This window comes from Hetaerina americana, unplaced genomic scaffold, assembly GCF_022747635.1.
Source record: "Hetaerina americana unplaced genomic scaffold, ioHetAmer1.1.p SCAF_4, whole genome shotgun sequence".
In the NCBI taxonomy this organism is placed as follows: Eukaryota; Metazoa; Arthropoda; class Insecta; order Odonata; family Calopterygidae; genus Hetaerina; species Hetaerina americana.
The window spans coordinates 36,452,763-36,461,737 of record NW_027286985.1 but is presented as its reverse complement, the minus strand read 5'-3'; positions in this window follow the sequence as shown (position 1 = coordinate 36,461,737).

Sequence of the window (8,975 nt, the reverse complement as noted above, 5' to 3'; positions counted from 1 at the left end):
AACTCGGCATTAGTGATGAGGTGTATAATGAAGTAGTGATGGAATCTTATGCACATTGTGAAAGCCTTCCATTGAAATCTTCAAGTTGTAAGCAGAAAAATATAGTGTCTATTAGTCATGAAGGTTTGAATCGATTTGTATATCCTAAACAGACAAGTCAAAAGAAAATCTTGATTCCAACAGGAGTTTTGCCTGAAGATTTAATGAGCATGGCTTCACAACTTGAGAAGCACAGCAGTTTAATTTCCAATAATGGTAAATCCAACCTAATGAAATTAAAGACAGGGTCCTTGATGAGTTTTAGCAGTCTGCAACCTACAGAATGTGATCTCCCTATTGGCATGGACAGTAAGACGAAAAGCATGTCTTCAGAAAGTCAGCCTTTCCTCAAAAACAAAAAACCTATGCAAGTGGTTCAAATTGACAAAACACATAGAGAGGTTGAAGATAATACTTTTGTATTCAATGACATAGAAAGAGATGCAGATATGGTACACATAGGTAAATCAACACAGCTGGAGAAGAATGTGGGACTTGTTCAAAGAGCCTTTACCTCTGAGATGATGGCAGAGCTGGACTCAATTGATGGAAATCTGTTGGAGGGCTGGGAACCATTAGCCAAAGTTGATGATTGTAAAAGAGGTGTTGAAAATCTGGAGTGTGAACAAAATGCAAACATTGGTTCAAGAGATAACATATGTACAAGCCCAATTCTGTTTAAAAAACTTAGGAGAAAAAAGCCATTTAGGAGGAGAAAGCCCAATACATTGACACCAATTGCAAAGAAAACATTGATAGAGGTAATAAAGGGTAAAACATCAAAAACAATGGGTGGAGAGAAAGACAGTTGTACACAGAGTGTAAAATTAAATACATGTGTAAATGATGAGAGTAACTCATGTAATGTAACTGCTGAAGATAAAAATGTAAATGATGCATCTGAACCAGGAAAAATAGTTGATGGTAACATTGGCTGTCTAAAAGAAACCTTAACAGATTTATTTGTTGATGTAGGTAATAGTGAAGATATTGAGCATATTAAGAAAAATCCTCATATAAAGGAAGTATTGATCATAAAAAACACTTCAAAATCAGGGGTTGATTCAGAGATATTACCTAGATGTGAAGAGGAGGTAGAAATATCACCTGGGCCAAACAGAAATGACAATTTGCCTTTATCTGACAAATCAACTCCTGTGACATCAGAGGGTGCTACATTTTCTACAGCCAGTGGTAGATTAGTGGCTATTTCAGAGGCTTCCTTGAATAAGGCAAAGAAACTATTTGCTGAAGATGGTGATTCATTGGGAGACGTTGGTGATTTAGGTATCTCAGCTGCTAGTGGTGAGACAGCAAATGATCCAGTGAAATCATATTTGAAGGGAATAGTGCCATCTTGTGAAGATGAAACACCTGGAAAGGGAGATTTCCCTGGATTTTCATCAGCCAGTGGTAAAAAGGTTTCCATTTCCGAAAAATCATTGGCTCGTGCAAAGAAATTGTTTGCTGAAGAAGACATGGTATTGGGAGAAAGTGGTGATCTCCATCTGCTGAAAACCAGTGGAAAGAACGCTGATGGCCTAGGAAAGCTTCTACCAAAATCCAAAATATCCCTTTCAAATGAAGCGACCCCGCTGAGGTCTAAAGGTTGTGGATTTGCGACAGCCAGTGGTAGAAAAGTGGCTGTTTCAGAGGCTTCCTTGAATAAGGCAAAGAAACTATTTGCTGAAGATGGTGATTCATTGGGAGACGTAGGTGATTTAGGTATTTCGGCTGCCAGTGGAGAAGCAGCAAATCATCCAGTAAAATCATATTTGAAGGGAGTTGTGCCATCTTGTGAAGATGAAACACCTGGAAAGGGAGATTTCCCTGGATTTGCATCAGCCAGTGGTAAAAAGGTTTCAATTTCCGAAAAATCATTGGCTCGTGCAAAGAAATTGTTTGCTGAAGAAGACAAGGTATTGGGAGAAATTGGTGATCTCCATCTACTGAAAACCAGTGGAAAGAAGGCTGATGGCTTAGGAAAGCTATTACCAAAATCCAAAATATCCCTTTCAAATGAATCGACCCCACTGAGGGCTGAAGGTTGTGGATTTGCGACAGCCAGTGGTAGAAAAGTGGCTGTTTCAGAGGCTTCCTTGAATAAGGCAAAGAAACTATTTGCTGAAGATGGTGATTCATTGGGAGACGTAGGTGATTTAGGTATTTCGGCTGCCAGTGGAGAAGCAGCAAATCATCCAGTAAAATCATATTTGAAGGGAGTTGTGCCATCTTGTGAAGATGAAACACCTGGAAAGGGAGATTTCCCTGGATTTGCATCAGCCAGTGGTAAAAAGGTTTCAATTTCCGAAAAATCATTGGCTCGTGCAAAGAAATTGTTTGCTGAAGAAGGCAAGGTATTGGGAGAAAGTGGTGATCTCCATCTGCTGAAAACCAGTGGAAAGAACGCTGATGGCTTAGGAAAGCTACTACCAAAATCCAAAATATCCCTTTCAAATGAATCGACCCCACTGAGGGCTGAAGGTTGTGGATTTGCGACAGCCAGTGGTAGTAAAGTGTCTGTTTCAGAGGCTTCCTTGAATAAGGCAAAGAAACTATTTGCTGAAGATGGTGATTCATTGGGAGACGTTGGTGAATTAGGTATTTCGGCTGCCAGTGGAGAAGCAGCAAATGATCCAGTAAAATCATATTTGAAGGGAATTGTGCCATCTTGTGAAGATGAAACACCTGGAAAGGGAGATTTCCCTGGATTTGCATCAGCCAGTGGTAAAAAGGTTTCAATTTCCGAAAAATCATTGGCTCGTGCAAAGAAATTGTTTGCTGAAGAAGGCAAGGTATTGGGAGAAAGTGGTGATCTCCATCTGCTGAAAACCAGTGGAAAGAACGCTGATGGCTTAGGAAAGCTACTACCAAAATCCAAAATATCCCTTTCAAATGAATCGACCCCACTGAGGGCTGAAGGTTGTGGATTTGCGACAGCCAGTGGTAGTAAAGTGTCTGTTTCAGAGGCTTCCTTGAATAAGGCAAAGAAACTATTTGCTGAAGATGGTGATTCATTGGGAGACGTTGGTGAATTAGGTATTTCGGCTGCCAGTGGAGAAGCAGCAAATGATCCAGTAAAATCATATTTGAAGGGAATTGTGCCATCTTGTGAAGATGAAACACCTGGAAAGGGAGATTTCCCTGGATTTGCATCAGCCAGTGGTAAAAAGGTTTCAATTTCCGAAAAATCATTGGCTCGTGCAAAGAAATTGTTTGCTGAAGAAGACAAGGTATTGGGAGAAATTGGTGATCTCCATCTACTGAAAACCAGTGGAAAGAAGGCTGATGGCTTAGGAAAGCTATTACCAAAATCCAAAATATCCCTTTCAAATGAATCGACCCCACTGAGGGCTGAAGGTTGTGGATTTGCGACAGCCAGTGGTAGAAAAGTGGCTGTTTCAGAGGCTTCCTTGAATAAGGCAAAGAAACTATTTGCTGAAGATGGTGATTCATTGGGAGACGTAGGTGATTTAGGTATTTCGGCTGCCAGTGGAGAAGCAGCAAATCATCCAGTAAAATCATATTTGAAGGGAGTTGTGCCATCTTGTGAAGATGAAACACCTGGAAAGGGAGATTTCCCTGGATTTGCATCAGCCAGTGGTAAAAAGGTTTCAATTTCCGAAAAATCATTGGCTCGTGCAAAGAAATTGTTTGCTGAAGAAGGCAAGGTATTGGGAGAAAGTGGTGATCTCCATCTGCTGAAAACCAGTGGAAAGAACGCTGATGGCTTAGGAAAGCTACTACCAAAATCCAAAATATCCCTTTCAAATGAATCGACCCCACTGAGGGCTGAAGGTTGTGGATTTGCGACAGCCAGTGGTAGAAAAGTGGCTGTTTCAGAGGCTTCCTTGAATAAGGCAAAGAAACTATTTGCTGAAGATGGTGATTCATTGGGAGACGTTGGTGAATTAGGTATTTCGGCTGCCAGTGGAGAAGCAGAAAATGATCCAGTAAAATCATATTTGAAGGGAATTGTGCCATCTTGTGAAGATGAAACACCTGAGAAGGGAGATTTCCCTGGATTTGCATCAGCCAGTGGTAAAAAGGTTTCAATTTCCGAAAAATCATTGGCTCGTGCAAAGAAATTGTTTGCTGAAGAAGACAAGGTATTGGGAGAAAGTGGTGATCTCCATCTGCTGAAAACCAGTGGAAAGAAGGCTGATGGCTTAGGAAAGCTACTACCAAAATCCAAAATATCCCTTTCAAATGAATCGACCCCACTGAGGTCTGAAGGATGTGGATTTGCGACAGCCAGTGGTAGTGAAGTGTCTGTTTCAGAGGCTTCCTTGAATAAGGCAAAGAAACTTTTTGCTGAAGATGGTGATTTGTTTCGAGACGCTTGTGATTTAGGTATCTCATCTGCCAGTGGAGAAGCAGCAAATGATCCAGTAAAATCACATTTGAAGGGAATGGTGCCATCTTGTGAAGAGGAAACACCTGGGAAGGGAGATTTCTCTGTATTCTCATCAGCCAGTAGTAAAAAGGTTTCCATGTCTGAGAAATCATTGATCCCTCTGAAGAAAGGCTTTTCTGAAGATTTAACAATAAATGAAAATACCTCCAGTGTTCATCCATTTGATTCTGCTGTGGAAATGAATCTAGTGTATCAATGCCCACTGCAAAAACCTGAGGAATCATATTTGCCCAACAATTTTGCGTATTGTGATTCGCCCAACCAGGTGGCCATTAATTCTCAATTATCATCAAATAATGGTTCTGGTACCCTACCAATAAATAAAATAGAAGTGGTTTCTTGCATTGGTCGTATGAACTATGTAGGATCCCCTGAGTCAAATCATTTTTGCAAAGATGAACAGGCCAGTGATCCTGGATCACAAGTTTCTCCTTGTAAGAGTGAACCTGTTTTGTTTATACCTAATGAACAGAATGTGAAGCTGGGCCATAGTAAACATGTTGAGGCCATCCAAGAAAGGTGCATTACTCCAAATCAGGATGTTTTCTTTGCTGAAAGCCAGGGTGATGACTACATTAAGGCAGTTGATGTGGCAGTATTAAATTCACCAAGTATTCCCTTAATGAATCAAAATCCACCAAGCCCAGTGTTCAAGACAATGAGGAAAAGAAGGTTAAAAATGAAAAGAACTGCCATGAAGAGGAAAGCCCCAGTTGTACTAGGGACTCAGAGAAAATTAGACTCCTGCGCAAGCCCTCAGGATGAATTGAGGAATCCTTTAATTGTTGATGGTGGTTTATCGAAATCCTCCCATTCCTCAAATCAGACCCCTGACCTTGGGTGTTGTGGCGAGGGAAAAGATTCAGACCTGTGGGGTGGAGATGTTGCAGATGAATCATGGTTGAGCAAACAGTTGGAGCTTGCAGAGGAGTCTAACTTTGAGGTGAAGCTGGGTGAAAATGTTGATCATTGGGCTGAAGGCAGGAAAGCTCAAGAAGAACTTATCTCTTCCAAAGCAAATGTCAGACCCTTAATTGGTCATTGTTTACAAGTAAGGAGAGAAATGGGACAGCAATGCAGAAGTTTGCGAGATTTTGTCAAGGGAAAGAGGCCAGGGCGATACACAAAAGACCAGGTGGGTTTTCACACTTTAAAATCTTTTATTTTAATGTGCTTATTTATTTTTTTAATTTCTAATTTGTGAAATATGATATGTCCCGAGACTTAAAAAAAAATTTTCCTTGGTCAATGGTAATCAAAAAGAATATTCTCAATCTCAGGTAATCATGTTCCAAATTCATATATGATATAATTTTCGAAAATTATTCAAAAGGACCTTCTGGAATCGACTTAATAAGGAACCTTCAAGTCATGGAAAAGCTGCTGGCAAAAGTGTATTGATGCTCAAGGGATGTACTTTGAGGAATTTTGAGGCATTGATGCAATATCTGTAATAATATGTTTTTTCCTAAACTTTTCCCGATACTTTTTATACAAACCTTGTGTGGTTATTTTCATTGTAAATATGTACTCACGTGTATTAATATCTTATGAAAATTGAATCAATTTTGCTAAATGGAAGTTTAACTAAAGATGGGACCTACTTATTCATTTTCTCACAATTCAAACAAAGGAAAGTATAGGGAAGATTGGTGGATTAAAGTCTTTTCATCACTCAAAATGATAGTTTTAAGAAATTAAATTAAATTATGAGATATTTGCTGCTTTAAATGTCTAAAAGATCTGTATCGCAAATTTTTATGGATAGGTGTTTAAATGTTTGTTTTGATATGTTTGAATGAAGATGAATGCCCATGCAAAGTTCCTGATTTGCCTTCCCATGCAGCATTTGCATGTTTTGTTGATTTTCTGTTGTAATATCAGAATATGACAATTCAGTTTAAGCAGTTGATTCTTCGAAATACAGGTGCTTAGAGCTCATTGGAGTTTTCTTTTTGCATCTGATAGATTTCTAATGAATGAATCCACTGTATATTTTCAAGATCTGATGGAACTGCTTTCTTTCCAAATTTCTCTTCGTAAATTTAATAATTTTAGGTCTTGAGATTCTAATTTTCGCTTTTTAAAATTATAAAAATTGAATTAAAATAAAGAAAAAATACATTTATTGGGATCAAGACATTTTTGAAGACATACACTGCATTGTCTCCTGATTCAGATTCATGTTTAATTGTACACCTGGAAATCTTGATAATTATCCAAAAAATCTGAAACCATAAGTAGTCTGTTAACAAAATGACTCAATGTTCCCAAAATATATTTGTTGATTATGTATACTTATGGGCATGATGTTGTAAAATTTCTTTTTGTGTGTTTCTACCTGTTATTTCTACTTAAAATATTGATGATTCTACTCATTAGTAGTATTTTTTTATGCTGAATAAAAAGTAATATCAACCTAGGGCTTCTGAAACACTTCATTACACACAAAACTCTGGTCTTACATACTTATATTCTTCTTATTCTCTTTTTGCTCCAAATACGTTCTAGGCTCTTAGCATTCCAATTAATGTCAGCTGGGTTAGCTTGGTTGCTGGGTGTTGACCAAACTCAAAAGACCATGGTTTTGAGTTCCACCTTGGGCATGCTTTTTTTATAAAATCATTATAAGCAGTTCAAAGTAAGAGAGAACCTCTTGGCCCTAATCTTGCCATTTATAAAAAAAGTCTATTATTCTTTGCATTTTCCAAAATTTATTGTTGTAATATCTACCCCATCTACTTTTTCTGCCTCTTCAGAATTTCTTCTTATTAGTTCCCTACTGTCATACCTCACATTCCTTAATTTTTCTTCTCTGCACTTAATTTTTTATCCATTTTTCTCCTTGAACACATCTCAGAAGTCCCTGTCCTGTTTTTCTTCTTTATTCTTCAACTATAGGATGCTGTGCTCCTTATGAAGTTCCCAACCAATTTTTCTCATGCATCTTTACTCAAGAGTCATAGTCATCAATTCCGTGTATAATTCTATATTCTTGATTTCTAATTCTCATGCTGGATTGCACCACATTTTATGATCTTTATTAATTATTTGATCTTCTTCATACTGTGATCTCATCTAAATGTTTTTTTGCCTTTCCCTTTTTATTAACCTACATATAGCTAAGGAAGTATGGCATTTTGGAAGAAACATTGAGTGTAACCTCAGAAAATGCAGTTAACTTCCAATTTAAACTTCAAGATTATTCTGAGTAAGTTGATAATATTTTTTTATTTGCTCAAAGATAAAAATAATAGCATGTGCAGTATGACTAAAATGTTTTGAATTTTCATAGACAAATAGTTAACAAACAATTTGCTTTGTTTTATGCAGTAGGATAGAAACTTAGTTTTTTGGAGAATGCAAAATGAACACTTACGGACATTTCAAGTTGTGTAGATAATCTGTTTAATATGGAAAATGTGTTCATTTTGCTATTCTTAACAAAATTATTGTATATCTTTCAAAAATATCCAAATTGTGTTCATAGTTTAATGATAATTTGATATAAAGGTCATGGGTATCAAGAATGTTGTGGGGGAATATTGGCCCGATTAACTTCATCTGTGAAATGAAATGAAATAAGGACAGTTTGCACTTTTCCACAGTTTATTTAACGTACGACGCGTTTCAACTCACAGAGTCATCATCAGGTACAAGACCCGATGACTGTGAGTTGAAACGCGTCGTACGTTAAATAAACTGTGGAAAAGTGCAAACTGTCCTTATTTCATTATGATGAACTTCCACGACCTCAAGCCTGAATCTGTTGAACTTATTCATCTGTGAAACAGTAAACTGTAGATAATGGAGTCTGCATAAATTAGTCTTAGTAATCAGTTATTGAATATGTGAGTTCAGAACCGCATTTTGTGTCACTATTTCGTACTAAATGATTGGATTAGGCTATGTCAATTGCCATATCAAATTTGTTGGAATGTAAAATTACTATGCATAGTAAACTCCTGAATAATGGGACGTTCATATGATCAGGTGATGTTAGAATTTATAATTTTAATGAGCTACTTGATTTTTGATTCATTATTTTTTATGTTTTTGGAACGGAGAAAGGTTGATCATTCATCTAAGAATTTACAATTTATCGAATGCACTTCATGTATGCCTTTCAGGGAGTTTAAAAGCACTGAGGGATTATTGGTGAAAGATGGATTTAGGCTGATACCCGACAAAAAGGGAATGTTTGGTGTACGTGAGGCACAATCAGCTTTGCTAGCAGGCCCAGGTGTGGATCCTAATTTATTACCAGTTGGTAACTGGTGTGACAACCATTATCGCTGGATTGTTTGGAAGTTAGCCTCATATGAGAAGTCTTTCCCCCAGGAATTTGGTGGCAGGTAAGAAAATCATTTGTATGTCCTCATCTTCTCCTACATTCAAGTAATAATTTGGGTTACCTGTTGCGGTAGAAGGTTAAAATGAGCCACTTCGTGAAACTTAAATCAGAAATAGTGAAATTACATTGTATGTTTTCTTCTTAACATCTAAGTCTTACTTTTTA